Source organism: Hordeum vulgare, chromosome 5H (assembly GCF_904849725.1).
Source record: "Hordeum vulgare subsp. vulgare chromosome 5H, MorexV3_pseudomolecules_assembly, whole genome shotgun sequence".
In the NCBI taxonomy this organism is placed as follows: domain Eukaryota; kingdom Viridiplantae; phylum Streptophyta; class Magnoliopsida; order Poales; family Poaceae; genus Hordeum; species Hordeum vulgare.
The window spans coordinates 120,658,287-120,677,722 of NC_058522.1; positions in this window are offsets into that span (position 1 = coordinate 120,658,287).

A 19,436-nucleotide genomic window follows, 5' to 3' on the forward strand; every position below is an offset into this window, starting at 1 on the left:
CGTGCAACGTTTGATCACATCAACCTTGGAAACAATTCCAACACTTATCGTCACCTCGCCTTTAGCTAGTCTCCGTTTATACCATAACTTTCATTTCGTGTTACTAATCACTTAGCAACCGAACCGGTATCCAATACCCTCGTGCTACTAGGAGTACTAGTAAAGTACACATCAATCATCATGTATATGAATTATACTTCTTTCGACTTTGCCAGCCTTCTTATCTACCAGGTATCTAGAGTTGTTCCGCCTTAGTGACCGTTCCCCTCATAACAGAAGCACTTAGTCTCGGGCTTGGGTTTAATCTTGGGTTTCTTCATTAGTGCAGCAACTGTTTTGCTGTTTCACGAAGTATCCCTTCTGGCCCTTGCCTTTCTCGAAACTTAGTGGTTTTACTAACCATCAACTATTGATGCTCCTTCTTGATTTCTACTTTCAGTGTCAAACATCGCGAATCGCTCAAGGATCATTGTATCTATCCTTGATATGTTATAGTTCATCACGAAGCTATCGCAGCTTGGTGGCAGTGACTCTAGAGAACCATCACTATCTAATATGGAAGATTAACTCCCACTTGATTGAAGTGATTGTCGTACTCAGACAATTTGAGCACACGCTCAACGATTGAGCTTTTCTCCTTTACTTCGTGGACACTGAATCTTGTCGGAGGTCTCTTACCTTTTAACAAGGGCACAAGCATGAAATCACAATTTCATCTCTTTAGAACATCTCTTATGTTCCGTGACGTTTCAAAACGTCTTCGGCGCCTTGCTTCTAAGCCATTAAGTATTTTGTACTGAACTATCGTGTAGTCATCAGAAACGTGTATGTCGGATGTTCACAACATCTACAGACGACGCTCGAGGTGCAGCACACCGAGTGGTGCATTAAGGTCATAAGCCTTCTGCGCAGCAACGAGGACAATCCTCGGCTTTACAGACTCAGTCTGCAAAGTTTGCTACTTTCAACTTTCAACTAAATTTTCTCTAGGAACATACAAAAACAGTAGAGCTATAGCGCAAGCTACATCGTAATTTGCAAAGACCATTAGACTATGTTCATGACAATTAGTTCAATTAATCATATTACTTAAGAACTCCCACTCCAAAAGTACATCTGTCTAGTCATTTGAGTGGTACATGATCCAAATCCACTATCTCAAGTCCGATCATCACGTGAGTCGAGAATAGTTTTAGTGGTAAGCATTTCTATGCTAATCATATCAACCATACGATTCATGCTCTACCTTTTGGTCTCATGTGTTCCGAGGCCATGTTTGCACATTCTAGGCTCGTGAAGCTTAACCCGAGTGTTCCGTGTGTGCAACTGTTTTGCACCCGTTGTATGTGAACGTTGAGTCTATCACGCCCGATCATCACGTGGTGTCTCGAAACGAAGAACTGTCGCAACAGTGCATAGTCGGGGAGAACACAATTTCATCTTGAAATTTTAGTGAGAGATCACCTCATAATGTTACCGTCATTCTAAGCAAGATAAGGTGCATAAAGGATTAACATCACATGCAATTCATAAGTGACATGATATGGCCATCATCATGTGCTTCTTGATCTCCATCACAAAAGCACCGGCATGATCTTCTTGTCACCAGCGTCACACCATGTTCTCCAACATGATGATCTCCATCAACGTGTCGCCATCGGGGTTGTCGTGCTACTCATGCTATTACTACTAAAGCTACGTCCTAGTAATATAGTAAACGCATCTGCAAGCACAAACGTTAGTTTAAAGACAACCCTATGGCTCCTGTCGGTTGCCATACCATCGACGTGCAAGTCGATATTAACTATTACAACATGATCATCTCATACATCCAATATATCACATCACATCATTGGCCATATTACATCATAAGCATACCCTGCAAAAACAAGTTAGACGTCCTCTAATTGTTGTTGCATGTTTTACGTGGTGACCATGGGTATCTAGTAGGATCGCATCTTACTTCCGCAAACACCACAACGGAGATATATGAATTTCTATTTAACCTCATCCAAGGACTTCCTCGGTCAAATCCGATTCAACTAAAGTTGGAGAAACCGACACTCGCCGGTCATCTTTGAGCAACAGAGTTACTCGTAGCGATGAAACCAGTCTCTCGTAAGCGTACGAGTAATGTCGGTCCGAGCCGCTTCGATCCAACAATACCGCGGAATCAAGAAAATACTAAGGAGGGCAGCAAAACGCACATCACCGCCCACAAAAACTTTTGTGTTCTACTCGAGATTACATCTACGCATGAACCTAGCTCATGATGCCACTGTTGGGGAATGTCGCATTGGAAACAAAAAATTTCCTACGCGCACGAAGACCTATCATGGTGATGTCCATCTACGAGAGGGGATTTCCGATCTACGTACCCTTGTAGATCGCACAGCAGAAGCGTTAAGAAACGCGTTTGATGTAGTGAAACGTCCTCACGTCCCTCCATCCGCCCCGCGAACCGTCCCACGAACCGTCCCGCGATCCGTCCTACGATCCGCTCCGATCTAGTGCCGAACGGACGGCACCTCCGCGTTCAGCACACGTACAGCTTGAAGATGATCTCGGCCTTCTTGATCTAGCAAGAGAGATGGAGAGGTAGATGAGTTATCCGGCAGCGTGACGGTTCTCCGGAGGTTGGTGGTGATCTAATCTCAGCAGGGCTCCGCCCGAGCTCCGTAGAAACGCGATATAGAGGTAAAACCGTGGAGGTATGTGGTCGGGCGGCCGTGGCAAAAGTTGTCTCAAATCAGCCCTAAAACCCCAGTATATATAGGAGGGGGGGAGGGGAGGAGGCAGCCTCAAAACCTAAAGATTTGGCCGAAATTGGAGGTGGAGGAGTCCTATTCCAATCCTACTTGGAGTAGGATTCCACCTTCCCACTTGGAAACTCTTTCCACCTTGTGTTTTTTCCTTATCAAACCTTATGGGCCTTAGTGGGAACTTATTCCAGCCCACTTGGGGCTGGTTTATCTCTTCCCATAGCCCATGAGAGCCCTTGGGGCGTGACACCCCTCCTGATGGTCCCCGGCACCCCTCCCGGCACTCCCAGTACACTACCGATGAGCCCGAAACTTTTCCGGTAATGTACGAAAACCTTCCGGTAACCAAATGAGGTCATCCTATATATCAATCTTCGTTTTTGGACCATTCCGTAAACCCTCGTGACATCCGTGATCTCATCCGGGACTCCAAACAACATTCGGTAACCAACCATATAACTCAAATACGCATATAACAACGTCGAACCTTAAGTGTGCAGACCCTGCGGGTTCGAGAACTATGTAGACATGACCCGAGATACTCCTCGGTCAATATCCAATAGTGGGACCTAGATGCCCATATTCGATCCTACATATTCTACGAAGATCTTATCGTTTGAACCTCAATGCCAAGGATTCATATACTCCCTTATGTCATTCCCTTTGTCCTTCGGTATGTTACTTGCCTGAGATTCGATCGTCAGTATCCGCATACCTATTTCAATCACGTTTACCGGCAAGTCTTTTTACTCGTTCCGTAATACAAGATCCCGCAACTTACACTAAGTCACATTGCTTGCAAGGCTTGTGTGTGATGTTGTATTACCGAGTGGGCCCCGAGATACCTCTCCGTCATACGGAGTGACAAATCCCAGTCTTGATCCATACTAACTCAACGAACACCTTCGGAGATACCTGTAGAGCTTCTTTATAGTCACCCAGTTATGTTGCGACGTTTGATACACACAAAGCATTCCTTCGGTGTCAGTGAGTTATATGATCTCATGGTCATAGGAACAAATACTTGACACGCAAAAAACAGTAGCAACAAAATGACACGATCAACATGCTAGTCTATTAGTTTGGGTCTAGTCCATCACATGATTCTCCTAATGATGTGATCCCGTTATCAAGTGACAACACTTGCCTATGGCCAGGAGACCTTGACCATCTTTGATCAACGAGCTAGTCAACTAGAGGCTTACTAGGGGCAATTTTTTGTCTATGTATCCACACAAGTATTGTGTTTCCAATCAATACAATTATAGCATGGATAATAAACGATTATCATGAACAAAGAAATATAATAATAACTAATTATTATTGCCTCTAGGGCATATGTCCAACACCCGGCAAGCGTCAGCTATCGGAGCGGTGAAGCTTGGTGAAGACGCAGCTTGGAGTAAACCTCGACACGCCACTACCTAGCGCGCCAAATGTCAGATTTCGGGCTCCACACAACCCTAAGGATTCGAACATTGGGGTGTGTACAAAGATCTCTCCCTGCTTAGCCTCGCCTAGCCGACTACTCTATGTAAACAACGAAGGAAACACTCGATGCCGAGGGTAGCACAGAACACAACAATTTACCCAGGTTCGGTCCGCTGCGAAGCGTAAAACCCTAGTCCCGCTTTTGGTGGTTTGCCTCTCGTGGAGGTGGTGGATGAACTGGTACACTGCTCTCCAGCCTCCGGAGGCCAAGTGGCTAGGTGTATTGCCCTACAGTTCGAATGAACTCTCCCCTACCAAGTGTTCTACCCTCTCTACGTATAGCGGAGGCCCGAGTCCTCTTCCCTCGTAGCTTTGGCGGGAAGGGAACCCACAGTGGCCAATTTTTAAGGGGAACAGGAGAACATGCTCCCCTGCCCAAAGGTGGTCATCGCCTGCAAATTAACTGTCCGCACTACAGGGATGGGCTTGAGGATGACGTTTGCCCTACTGGCGGGCGGCGGCGGCTTCGTTGCAACAGAAGGGCAACCTTTGGAAGAAGCCTTTGGAAACCTTGTACGCTCCGCCTCCTTTGCACCAAATGGGAAACTTCCCCGCCCTCTCATCTGCTGCTCGCCTGCCCTTTCCTGGCATCACCCTTGAGGCCTGAGGCCTGGCCTTGTCTCAGAATATCCGCCGATCTGGAGGGCTCCTGAGTTGGCCCCTATGGGTCTTGACGCTCCTCCTCCTCGTGAGGCTTGGCCCCTCACGAGGGCCTTACCCTGAACGGTGTCGGGCCCATTGGTTTGTTCCGATGAGGTGGGCCCGCCCTGGGCCACAGGCAAGCAGGTCTGGGTACCCCCATTCCTAGAACGCCGACAGCGCCGCACCACCTCCCTCGGCGCGGGAACACCACCGTCCATGTTGATCTTTGAAACGTTGTCGGGTTCTTCCTCCCGTACTATGAGTATCGCTGCCACACTCCAAAGCAGCAGCCGTCGCCACCATCCGGCCGCGATCGCCCCTTTTCTTCGGCACCGCTACAGCTCGTTCACCCAAGCAGCGCCAACCATCCCCCCCTTCATCTTCGTCCAGCACCAGCCCATCGCCATCATCTCTACCCCAACCACTTCATCGTGTGAGATCGCCCCCCCGGTCGATTTGCATCGCAACCATTGTCGGGTCCTTCTGTGCTAGCCTCCTCGACATAGCATAGCATTTTGTGCAGGTTCCCGTCTATGCATGCCCGCTGTTGGCAACTCTAACGCGTGCCTTCGTCCCCGGTGTGTTCCTAGGTCAAGCAAACCTGAAGTGAAGAATCGTCAGCATCTCCTTCGTCCATCTACCACGACTAGGAAAAAGCTTATGCATAGAACCTTTGCAGTAGCGCGGGGAAAGTGGACAAAACTACTGCTATTTAGTAGTAGAGCGTTATAACAACATGCACAACAAGAAGGAGTATATTAGTAGCGCGTTATTCCCAATCCGCACCCACCGTGGCTGCCCATAGTAGTAGTGGGGCAAGGAAACCCGCGCTACTACTAGTCGCTTAGAAGTAGCGCATTTTGACATGCCGCTCTACTGTTATGTTTATTCACTTATTATCATCTTCCCCGCGCCCCGCACTCTCCTCACTATGTCAAATCCCCTCTATGTCAGATCATAGACAAGTTTAGTGTTCCTACTATGTGTGGTAGCCCTCCCATGAACAGTCTTCGAACAGACCTCATGGCTACATCCACCAACCATTATCTCGATGATAATGTTTCTTGTGTTTCCCGGATGCAAATAGGTTATGCAATAAGCAACACCGCTATATGCATATCTTGCAAAACAAATCATGTGACTGATTTCTCACGAAGTCTCTATCAACTTTTACATTCTAGAAATATGTTACTGGAATTGGTACGTCACGGCTTCAAAATTTGGAAGAATCAGGGGAAGTATCTTCCTGAATTATTCATGTTCAATGCGTCATATTATACTCTTTTTTCCTTCGTGAGTTTACTATAGACGTTCTAATAAAGGTTTTTAATGAGGTAATATCAACATAAGATCATATGTCATACTTTCTGTTTTCCCCGAGGATTTTAAGAAAGTATATACGACGTATTTATTGTACTCTAAACTCAGTGAGTCTCCTTGTATTGAGTTAAAAGAGACAATAACCATTATATGTTGCATCATTTTCTCCTTATTTTCCACTGGCTTTACAAAAGTTTTAGCAACATATCAAACACATATATCCTCATTTGCCCATAGGGTTCTGGAGGTGTTTTCAAGATGACAAGGCTTACACTAACAAGCATGGATTAGGGGGAGTGTTAGGATTTAATTAATCCTATCACCACAAGAATCAGACTCTTTGCCGTCTGCTATAACATACGGCAAAGAGGTGTTCCACGGACGGCAATGTCCTTTGCCGTCTTTCTGCTGTCGGCAATGTTTCTGCATCAGCTTTCGACGGCATAGTACCTTCTTTGTCGTGTGCCTCTAGGAACCGGACGGCAATGTCCTTTGCCGACAACCATATGCCCAAGCTCACGACAAATTACCTTTAGACGGCAGCCGAAGGCAACTACTCCGTTAGCGACTAATGGAGCACTTTGTCGTTCGCCTTCTTTCGCATCCTCTGTCGTCTCCCTCCTGTCCTCTTTGTTGTGTGCCTGGCAAGCCCTTTGCCGTTTGTCGTGTGCCTCCTGCCGGCTGCCTCCTGCATCTTTGCCGTCTGCCTCCTGCATATTTTCCGTCTGCTGGCTTTGGTGGCGGACGACAAAATGACTAAATGGGCTAGCTGCTGATGCCCCAGGTTGCACAGGTGGCTTCCACGTGGCCTCTTTGCCGTCTGCTCCCTGATGGCAAAGGCCTTTGCCATCAGCTGGGAGACGGCAAAGAGCCCATATAGTCCCTATTTTATTTGTTTTATTTTAATTCACAACACATATATGATATATTTTCACAACACATATATATATAGTTCACAACACATATTTTATATACATATAAAGTTCATCAATGTACATACCATATATCGAAAGAACCAACATACAAAGTTTTACACTGTTCATCCATAGGTACATATACATATAGTTCAACATTGTTCATCAACTCAAATGAAAACTAGAACTAAAGCACCCCATGAATGCCAGCTTCCATGCATGTAGTACATCCAATCTGCAAAAATGTGAATAAGAAAGTCAGAAGAACAAGAACAACAACATATGATGTTTTTGAGCTAATTATGTAATTTTAGAGGCAAACAAGCTAAGTATATAATATTTATGAGCTAACCATGGTTCTTATGCCATTTTGAGCTTATTATGTTATTTTGGAGCTAAATGGGATAATTATTTAATTGTTGGGGAAAATAAGGTAAGGAGAATATGAAATATGGAAGAAAGAGGAGGAGGAGGAGAAGAAGAACAAATCAAGTAGAAGGAGAAGAAGAAGAAGACCTTCTCCTTCTTCTCCTCCTTCTCCTCCTTCTCCTCCTCCTCGTCCTTCTCCTTATCTTCTTCTTCTCTTCTTCTTTTTCTTCTTCTTCCGTCTTTTCATTCTTGGAGCTAAATTATCTAATTATGTCTTTTTGGAGCTAAATTGGCTAATTATGTCATTTTGGTGCTGAACACGCTAAGTATATAATATTCATGAGCTAACCATGGTTCTTATGCCATTTTGAGATTATTATGTCATTTTGGATCTAAATGGGCTAATTATGTCATTGTTGGGGAAAATGGGGTAAGGAGAATATGAAAGAGGACAAGAAATAGGAGGAGGAGGAGAAGAATAAGAAATCAAGAAGAAGGAGAAGAAGAAGGAGAAGGAGGAGGAGGAGGAGAAGGAGGAGAAGAAGCAGAAGGTCTTCTCCTCCTTCTCCTTCTCTTCTTCTTCCTCTTCTTCTTCTTCTTCCTTCTTTTCATTTTTCTTATTTCTTCTCCTCTTCTTGGAGCTAAATTATGTAATTATGTCTTTTTGGAGATAAATGGTCTAATTATGTCATTCTGGAGCTAAATAGGCTAAGTATATAATATTCGTGAGCTAACGAAGGTTCTTATATATGCCATTTTGAGCTTATTATGCCATTTTTGAGCTAAATGGGCTAATTATGTCATTGTTGGGGAAAATAAGGTAAGGAGAATACGAAAAAGGAGAAGAAAGACGAGGACGAGAAGAAGAAGAAGAAATCAAGAAGAAGGAGGAGAAGGAGGAGGAGGAGGAGAAGGAGGAAAAGAAGGAAAAGGTCTTCTCCTCCTTCTCCTTCTTCTCCTCCTCCTCTCCTTCTCCTACATTTCCTCCTCCTCCTTCTTCTTCTCTTCTTCTTCTTCTTCCTTATTTTCATTTTCCTATTTCTTCTCCTGTTCTCCTATTCTTGGAGCTAAATTTTCTAATTATGTCTTTTTCGAGCAAAATGGGGTAATTATATCATTTTGGAGCTAAATTAGCTATGTATATAATATTCATAACCTAACCAAGGTTCTTATGCCATTTTGAGCTTATTATGTCATTTTCGAGCTAAATGGGCTAATTATGTCATTGTTGGGGAAAAGAAGGTAAGGAGAATATGAAAGAGGGAAGAAACAGGAGGAGGAGGATAAGAAGAAGAAATCAAGTAGAAGGAGAAGAAGAAGGAGAAGGAGGAGGAGGACGAGAAGGAGGAGAAGAAGGGGAAGGTCTTCTCGTCCTTCTCCTTCTTCTCCTCCTCCTCCTTCTCCTTCTCTTCTTCTTCTTCTTCTTCTTCTTCTTCCTTCTTTTCATTTTTCACATTTCTTCTCCTCTTCTCCTCTTCTTGGAGCTAAATTATCTAATTATGTCTTTTTGGAGCTAAATGGGCTAATTATGTCATTTTGGAGCTAAACAGGCTAAGTATATAATATTCATGAGCTAACCAAGGTTCTTATGCCATTTTGAGCTTATTATGTCATTTTGGAACTAAATGGGCTAATTATATGATTGTTGGGGAAAATGGGGTAAGGAGAATATGAAAGAGGAGAAGAAAGAGGAGGAGGAGGAGGACAAGAAGAAATCAAGAAGAAGGAGAAGAAGAAGGAGGAGGAGGAGGAGGAGGAGAAGGAGGAGAAGGAGGAGAAGAAGGAGAATGTCTTCTCCTCCTGCTCCTTCTCTTCTTCTTCCTCTTCTTCTTCTTCCTTCTTTTCATTTTTCTTATTTCTTCTCCTCCTCTCCTCTTGTTGGAGCTAAATTATGTAATTATGTCTTTTTGGAGCTAAATGGCCTAATTATGTCATTTTGGAGCAAAATAGGCTAAGTATATAATATTCATGAGCTAACCAAGGTTCTTATATATGCCATTTTGAGCTTATTATGTCATTTTTGAGCTAAATGGGCTAATTATGTCATTGTTGGGGAAAATATGGTAAGGAGAATATGGAAGAGGAGAAGAAAGACGAGGACAAGAAGAAGAACAAGAAATCAAGAAGAAGGAGGAGAAGGAGGAGAAGGAGGAGGAGGAGGAGAAGGAGGAGCAGGAGGAGAAGAAGGAAAAGGTCTTCTCCTCCTTCTTCTTCTCCTCCTCCTCTCCTTCTCCTTCATCTCCTGCTCCTCCTATTCCTTCTCTTCTTCTTCTTCTTCTTCTCTTCTTCTTCTTCTTCCTTCTTTTCATTTTTCCTATTTCTTCTCCTGTTCTCCAATTCTTGGAGCTAAATTTTCTAATTATGTCTTTTTGGAGCTAAATGGGTTAATTATGTCATTTTGGAGCTAAATTAGCTAAGTATATAATATTCATGACCTAACCAAGGTTCTTATGCCATTTTGAGCTTATTATGTCATTTTCGAGCTAAATGGGCTAATTATGTCATTGTTGGGGAAAATAAGGTAAGGAGAATATGAAAGAGGGAAGAAACAGGAGGAGGAGGATAAGAAGAAGAAATCAAGTAGAAGGAGAAGAAGAAGGAGAAGGAGGAGGAGGACGAGAAGGAGGAGAAGGAGGAGAAGAAGGGGAAGGTCTTCTCTTCCTTCTCCTTCTTCTCCTCCTCCTCCTTCTCCTTCTCTTCTTCTTCTATTCTTCTTCTTCTTCTTCATTCTTTTCATTTTTCCTATTTCTTCTCCTCTTCTCCTCTTCTTGGAGCTAAATTATCTAATTATGTCTTTTTGGAGCTAAATGGGCTAATTATGTCATTTTGGAGCTAAACAGGCTAAGTATATAATATTCATGAGCTAACCAAGGTTCTTATGCCATTTTGAGCTTATTATGTCATTTTGGAACTAAATGGGCTAATTATGTGATTGTTGGGGAAAATGGGGTAAGGAGAATATGAAAGAGGAGAAGAAATAGGAGGAGGAGGAGGAGAAGAAGAAATCAAGCAGAACGAGAAGAAGAAGGAGGAGGAGGAGGAGGAGGAGAAGGAGGAGAAGGAGGAGAAGAAGGAGAATGTGTTCTCCTCCTTCTCCTTCTCTTCTTCTTCCTCTTCTTATTCTTCTTCCTTCTTTTCATTTTTCTTATTTCTTCTCCTCTTCTCCTCCTGTTGGAGCTAAATTATTTAATTATGTCTTTTTGGAGCTAAATGGCCTAATTATGTCGTTTTGGAGCTGAAGAGGCTAAGTATATAATATTCATGAGCTAACCAAGGTTCTTATATAAGACATTTTGAGCTTATTTTGTCATTTTTGAGCTAAATGGGCTAATTATGTCATTGTTGGGGAAAATAAGTAAGGATAATATGAAAGAGGAGAAGAAAGATGAGGACGAGAAGAATAAGAAGAAATCAAGAAGAAGGAGGAGAAGGAGGAGGAGGAGGAGAAGGAGGAGAAGGAGGAGAAGAAGGAAAAGGTCTTGTCCTCCTTCTCCTTCTTCTCCTCCTCCTCTCCTTCTGCTTCATCTCCTCCTCCTCCTACTCCTTCTGTTCTTCTTCTTCTCTTCTTCTTCTTGTTCCTTCTTTTCATTTTTCCTATTTCTTCTCCTCTTCTCCTATTCTTGGAGCTAAATTTTCTAATTATGTCTTTTTGGAGCTAAATGGGCTAATTATGTCATTTTGGAGCTAAATTAGCTAAGTATATAATATTCATGACCTAACCGAGGTTCTTATGCCATTTTGAGCTTATTATGTCATTTTGGAGCTAAATGGGCTAATTATGTCATTGTTGGGGAAAATAAGGTAAGTAAAATATGAAAGAGGAGAAGAAAGACGAGGAGGAGGAGAAGAAGAAGGAAAAGAAGAATGAGTATTAGGAGGAGGAAGAGAAGGAGGAGAAGGAGGAGAAGAAGTTGAAGGTCTCCTCCTCCTTCTCCTTCTTCTCCTCCTCTTCTCCTCCTCCATCTCCTTCTCCTTCTTCTCCTCCTCCTCCTCCTCCTCCTCCTTCTCTTCTTCTTCTTCTTCCTTATTTCCATTTTTCCTATTTCTTCTCCTATTCTCCTCTTCTTGGAGCTAAATTATCTAATTATGTCTTTTTGGAGCTAAATGGGCTAATTATGTGTTGGCCTAAATTAGCTAAGTTGTGAGCTAACCAAGGTTCTTACGATGTTTTTACCTAACTAAGCTAAACTAGCTAATTATGTCAAAAATGAACTAGAGAAAAATTACCACAGTGGTCATCAAGGAGGAGAAACACCAGGGTTGCTCGTGTCGGCTTCGTTTGGAGACGGTTGCCCTGGAGAAGGGTCGTGCGATGCCGCGCGGGAGTTATTCTGCAAATTTTTTTCAATATCTTAGTTAGCATGATGACACGCAATTGTTAATACTAGTTTATAATGACCATTAAAATGAAACTCACCATGCCAATCGCACAGAAGACGGGCATCGGCGGAGGGGCTTGACCGCTCTTCTCTTACATGGACTGCACATTCGGTTTTGAAGAGTCAGTCGTATTAGCTAGTAATGAAACAGACGTTACACACATGATTTGGATAATGTGAAAAAGAAACTTACCACAATAAGCTCGTACATGGCCAGGTGAGCCGCCTCATTCCGGGCCCTCTCGTCCTCAATCAACCGAGCCGTGGTCCGGTCCATCTCCTCAAGAGCAGCCTGAAGAGTAGCCTCGCTTGCCACTCTCTCTGTCTCAACAGCAGCCTCGGTTGCCGCTCTCTCTTTCTCAGGAGCAGCCTCGTTTGCCGCTCTCTCTTTCTTAAGAGCAAGCTGCAACACCATTCCTCATTACCATAGTAATGATCGATGGCCACACACACAATGAAATGGATGAAAGTTTTCTGAGTCCGTACAACTAACCTCGATGGCAAGATCGAATGACCATGGATGAGGCCTTATCTCAAGACAGGAGCTCGACTGGCGCGCCTTGATCTCTGGGATAGTGAGTGGACAACGTATTATACCATCTCCAATGGCTATCGAGCAATGGGTCCTCCGGCCACCAGATATCACCACCAGCTCTGGATCCAAAGGTTACTCGCTCGGGTTAAAGTCCTCCCCTTTCCAATCCTTCCCCGTGTCCCTGTATTTCATGAGCTTGTGGTGGTTTAAGATGTTGGTGAAGTTATTTTGATCATCCAGGTCAGCCAAAGAGAATGCCTTCGCCTTCTTGTACGAGGCGGTATGGGCCATGCCATAAAGGTCGTACAACTCTGGCATCTCCATCTTATTGTGATGCACCTAAAAGAGAGGAACAAAGTATTAGTAAGGGGCCCAAGCTAGCATGAAGAATGAATGGCATGAATCATGAAGCAAACCAAATACCCAGTTTGTCCGAACTGAAATAAGTTGGCGCTGCCTTGATGGTGTGGCACACCAACCATTTGGCTACGCCGATCCTTCGCATTGTCATGCACGGCTCGCCAGTTGCCTATGCACCACTCATCCACCAACGCCTCCCAACAATCCATATTATCCGGACACCATCTCGGGGTCACCTATAAGTTATTAGAAAGAATTTTGAGCGCTACGCCTATGAATCAAATCAAGAAAACTACGTACAAGGCCTTAAGAATAGGTAATTACCTTCATGTACTACTCCTTCTTCAGATACTTTCTGCGGCACTCCTTCTTCTGCTTCTTAATACCACGCGTGGCATAGTAGTCTCGAATGGCCTCCGGCCGAGCCTCGTGGCGTAAGTTATGTAATAACCACCTACACTCGGCCTCGATAACCTTGGCCTCCTCCTCCTCATATCCCTCCTCACACCTATAGAAGGTCTGCAATCAAACGAGGCAACCGATTAGTACAATAATTAGCTATATTGTTAATTTTAGATTGTGTAAAAGGATAATTTACCCTAAAGTTGTTGATCACCACCTCGGCCCTCGTGTGGCACAAGACACCGTCTAAAATCTCCTCTGGCGAGGCCTGCGTAGCCTGGTAGTGCTCCTAGGTAAATCCTAGTGTAGGAACGTGACCCTCACCAGGCAATGTGACAAACCCCGGAAAATTTGTCCGGCAAAGCACACCAAGGACGCAGTTCGGCTTGCGGACTCCACAAGGGTGGTTCCATCCCTTGCAGTATGATAAGGTCAAAAAATTAGATATTTGAACAAACTTGAAGGCAGAAGATAAAAAAAGAGTAAATGTACTTACCTATCCCCTCGAGGCTTAATCTCCCGCCTCTGCTCACGGGTAGCCGGTGCGACCGGGAGACATGTACTACCACGCTTGTACACTTTGGCCCCGTCCACCTCCACGTCGCCCTCACTATCTGTAGACTCATCCCCACCATCAACAGAACAGCCACCAGGACCCTCGGTCCGATCCGGCACCTCAGTCCGATCCGACTAGGCAACCCATCTGGACCTCTCCACGTTGGCCGAAGCGTTTGTGGCAGGAGTCTCCTGGGACGTAGCCTCAGGGACCGGAGTCTCATTGGCCAAAGGCACCTCGACCCGAGGCTGATCCTAGATCAGAGTCTCATGGGCCGAATGACCGTCCACCCGAGGCTCCTCGACCAGAGTCCCCGTAGCCTCCTTCGTAAACGGGTCCACCATAGTAGTACTATGCTCGAATGAATGAGATGGTGGTGGTGGCGAGGACGTCGCAACAGTCCGGCAACCTCTTCCACGGCCACCACCTCTCCCTGTACCCTTCCCCTTATTCCCTACCCGACCTGCACCTCTCCTAGTGGGCATTGCTGCCGACGAAGAACCACCCACGGGTGGTGTCGTCAGACTGTCTGCCAAGGTTCTACGGAGAGATAGGGGTGGAATGGAAGTACCACCCCTCGTGCGGGCCGCCGAAGAAGAACCCGTCGAGCGATCAGGGCCCGCGCCCACCATCTTTCAACACCTGCTGACCTGCCATGATAAAGATTAAAATAAATTAGTACAACATAAATTTTTTGAATAAATGACATGAATAATAATATGTACATATATAATTTAAGTTTGACATCTTCATGAATGATGTGCTCATCGGGTTCAATGGCATGAAGTTGTGGAAGGCCTTTCCGTAATCGATCAAGCATTGATAGGTCATCTGCATCAGTAACCTCTTCTAGTTCCAGCTCTGCTGGTTCCGGCTCAATGGTGAAGTCAGATTCATTGTCGCTGTCTACTTCCATGTTCAGGGGTGAAGCACGGCGGTTTTTGAAACATTTCTTGGAAAGACGTGTTTCTTGGAAGAATTCTCCATCATATGTGTCTGGGTTAATGTGAGGTCCATAATCCTGTTCGTTTGGGAGAGGTGGTCTAAGACGTGGCGGCACTTCATAAACAACATACCAACCGTCCAGATTCTTATCAGTTTGGCATGCCCACGGTAGATAGAAAACCTGGGTTGCCTGTTGAGCCGTAATATGGACATCGGGAACATCTAAATGGCAGTTTGGATTGATTTCGACTAATCCTATATGTTCATGATTCCTTCTAGTCTCCTTCGGCTGGAACCAATACCATTTGAAGACTACCACGTTCGGTGGGTTTTCACCATAGAATTGAAGTTCATAAATTGCTTCAACTCTTCCATAATACTCGATAACACCTTCGCCGATAGCAGACACACCACAATTTGTAGATTTCTGGTCGGGCATAGATAGCTCTTTCGCAAATGTACGAAAGAGATACCCATTGATGTTGTATTTCTCAAATGAACGAACCTTATAGTCAAAACGATTAGCGGCTTGTCTCAATTTGGCATCCATAGACTCTGTATTAGCCTAGATGTTTAATACGAAACGATTGTTGCATTAGCCGCAAGTTAGACCAAGAAATTAAATGGTCCATTATTGATAATTACCGTTTGTTTGAACCAAGAGATGAAACCGGGATAGCCGCCTCCTGTCTTTGCCAGAAGCTCATACTCTTCAACGGAATCATTTTGGATCACCGCTCCATCCGAGAATTTGGCAATGTATCGGCTGAATGAAATATCCGAGAATAAGAGCAGTTGAAAGGAATTAGAAGTTACGGGAAAATGTGTCGAGAACTTACTCGATGTACAGCCGCACTTCGGTTAGGTTGTTGAAGATATACAACGAAATGGTCCCCCATTCTTCGACATCCAACATTATTGGTTTCGAAGCACTAGCTGGTGCGAGATTCCCTTTGAATAGGATGAGGTTGGACCCACCTTTTTTAGGGTCTGCATCATTATGCCGAGGCTTAGGATTATGCAAATGATGATTTTTGGCTTTGTAGTGTGCTATCACAAAGTTTTCCACCTCCTCAGTAATGAATGCCTCAGCCATCGATGCTTCAATTCTACACTTATTTTTACATTTAGCTCGAAGCGTCTTCTGCATCCTCTCAGTTGCATAGCACCAACGATTTTGCACGGGCCCACCCAATCTTGCCTCGGTCGGTAGATCTAAAATCAAATGCTGCATTGGATTAAAGAAGCCCGACAGAAAGATCTTCTCGAACTTGCACAACAAATCCGGTTCAAACTCCTCCATGTCATCTACCATGCCAGGCAACAATTCTTTTGCACAAAGAACATGGAAGAAATAGCTCAGCTCCGCCAGTACTAGTTATTCGTCCTCGGGAATAAAGCCACGTAACATCACCGACATTACCTGCTCTAGCCATATGTGCCAATCACGACTCTTGAGACCAAATATTTTTAATTTTTCTAGACTCGCTCCCCTATTTAGATTCTCTGCATACCCATCGAGGAACATCAAGTGCATTTTGACCCACTACATAATTTCCCTCATGGCTAGCCTTCCAAGATTGAACCAGGCCTTTGGCGTCGACCACTTCTGCTTTCCTTTGCCTTCTCGCATGTTTTGTAACGGTCTGTGACATAGTGTTCTTGATCGACTCTGGCCTTGGTATTATAGTTTGTCTTACCATCTATGTCGAACAATGTACCAAAACTAGCCTCTCCGATATTCTTTTCTGTGTGCATCATGTCGATATTGTGTGGCAGAAGGAGGTCTTTGAAGTAAGGAAGATCCTAGAAGCATGACTTGTGAGTCCAGGCGTGTTTTGAATTATAACCCTTGAAATACCCTGGACGCTCTGGATCAGGTTAGAGGGCGTTTAACTGATCCAGGATATGTTGGCCTGTCAACGCAGGTGGTGCCATGTTTTTGACAACTTTACCTTTGGTAAAGTTCTTCTTGTCTTTTCTGAACTGATGGTCAGGATCTAGGAACTGTCAATGCAATTCAAAGCAAGAATACTTCCGACCCTCCTACAACCAATGAAACTGAAGATCTGCCTTGCTTTGGTGGCACGGGAACACATTCCATGCACACATCATCCAGAGAATAGCGCACACACCGGCAAGTCATGCATAGAGTACATGTACCACACATGCATTTTGAAGTTTTGTTTTCTAGCGGCATCGTATGTCTTGACCCCATTGTCCCAAGCTTCTTCCAATTCAGCCTTAAGCGGTTGCAGGTACACATTCATATTCTTCCCCAGATAATTGGGCCCTGGAATTATCAACGTCACAAATATGTTCTTTCTTTGCATAATCTGCCCGGGGGGAGATTGAGTGGAATGGCAAATACAGGCCAACAACTGTATTGGGTTGTCGTCATTCCGAAGGGATTAAAACCATCTGTGGTGGCGCAGTCTCGAGGATTCCTTGGATCTACGCTTTATCCTAATGCAATCCATCGAAATGTTTCCACGCTTCCCCATATGATGTGTGTACCGCCATCTTATTCCCATCTGCATCTAGTTCGGTTCTTTTGCCCAATTTGTTTCATGTCATTTGTCTGGCTGTCTCTTCCTCCATGAAAAGACGTTGAAGCCTTGGTACGATTGGCATATACCAAAGAACACTAACTGCAATTTTGGTGTGCCTCATCTCACCCATACCGTTGTCTACCACAAGATACCTACAAGACTCGAAATTGGGACAATAGTCCAAGTGTGCATACTCCTTCCTAAATAAGACACATCCTTTCTCACATGCATCTATCTTCTCATAGGACATCTTAAGTACACGAAGTATTTTGTCCGACTGGTAGAGATTTGCAGGCATGACATGTCCTTTTGGTAGGAAGCGTCCAAATAGTGTCATCATATCGTTGTAGCATTCTCTTTCCAAGTTGAACTAAGCCTTCAGAGCCATTACTTGCGCAATTGCATCCAGCTGACGAAGCTCAGTGTGCTCATGGAGAGGACGTTTTGAAGACTCCAAAATTTCATAGAAGTCCTTTGCAGATTCCTCCATCTCATCATCAAAGTCTTGCACCATGTCTTCGATCCCGGTACCATGCTCGTGTGTGCGACGACGGACCACCTCAGCTCTGGTGCGTTGTATAGACTCAGCATGAAATGTCCACACCGTATAATTAGGCTTAAAACCCCTCCTCTCCAGGTGTTTAATCATTACATCCTCTATTGTCTTTTTATAATTGTTAAATCCAGGACAGGGCAATATTTTCTTTCCTGGCCATTTGCAAATGCGGCTTTCACAAATTCCTTGGCTTTTAGAAACCATTCTTTCGTCATCTCTTTCTAACTAGGGTGACCGGCGTACATCCACGCGCGATCACTCATGTTGCCTAGCTACTAAACACATAAGAAATATATTTATATATAATTTAGCATATATAATCATCAGTTAATCAAGTTTGCCCTTTTTATTATGTCCATGCAACCTACACACTAATAGGTAAAGATAGGTCCTAATCCCACCCGAGTATGTGTAGATTGGGTTCGTTTTCCCATGCTCTGCTCCGGATCCAATATAAAATTTCGGCAGCACCTCCCCGCTGTTCTCCCCATACACGTCTCCGCAATAAATAGAGAGGATGTGTATCCGGAGAACAACAGGGAGAGACTGATGAAATTATGCATCGGATCCGGAACAAAGCATATGGGAAAACGAACCCAATCTACACATTCCTTGGGCTGTCCATGGATAACGTTGGACAATTCGAAAGAATCACGGTTATAAATATAAGCAAATGCATGCACATTTATAACTGTATCCCTTTCGAACGGGAGACACATACTGGTCATGCATACTGATAAATTAATTTAATTACCTACATCTAGCAAGTTTCATCCGAAAACCGACCCACAGTAAACGAAGGGGTGAGGAGGAGATGACATTTGTACTGACCCACGAATGCAGGGGCGGAGCTCGTAGAATGCACGGGGAGGTCTTCGCACAGCACACCTCACAGCGATGAGACAACTATCACATGTAAATCCACCCGGTCAACACAAATATTTTCTGTTCTTTAATAAAATCGAACAATATACGACCTAACACAAATATACGTCGTATTAACAATTGCGCGGAGTTTCGTGCTGGGGTGTCAGGATGTCGTGTCGGGGTGCCGGGGCATCGTGCCAGGGTGTTAGGGTGTCATTTGCTTCTTCTTCCTCTTCTTTTTTTCCTCTTCTTCCTTTTCTTCTTATTCCATTTCTTCCCTTTCTTCTTCTTCTTCTTCTTCTTCTTCTTCTCTTCTTCTTCTGCCGGCAGGAGGAGAGAAGAAGGAGAAGAAGGAGGAGGGCTCCTTCTCCTCTTATTTCTATTTCTATTTTTCTTTATCCTCTTCTTATACTTATTCTTCTTTTCTTCTTTTTTCTCTTCTTCTCCTTCTTATTTTTTTTCTTCTCTGCTTCATTTCTTCTTCTTCTATTCTTCTCTTCTTCTTTTCTTCTTCTTCTTTTCTTGTTCTCCTTCTTATTTTTTTCTTCTCTTCTTCTTCTTCTTCTCCTCCTCCTCTTCCTCCTCCTTTTCTCCTCTTCTCCTCCTCCTCTTCTTCTTCTTGCTCTTCTTTCTATTAAGCTAACTAACTAACTAACCTAACTAACCAAGCTAACTAACTAACCTAACTAAGTTAACTAATAGTAGGTAATTAACAACTAACCTAACTAACAGTAGGTAATTAACAACTAACCTAACTAACCTAATAAACTAAAGAACTAACCTAAC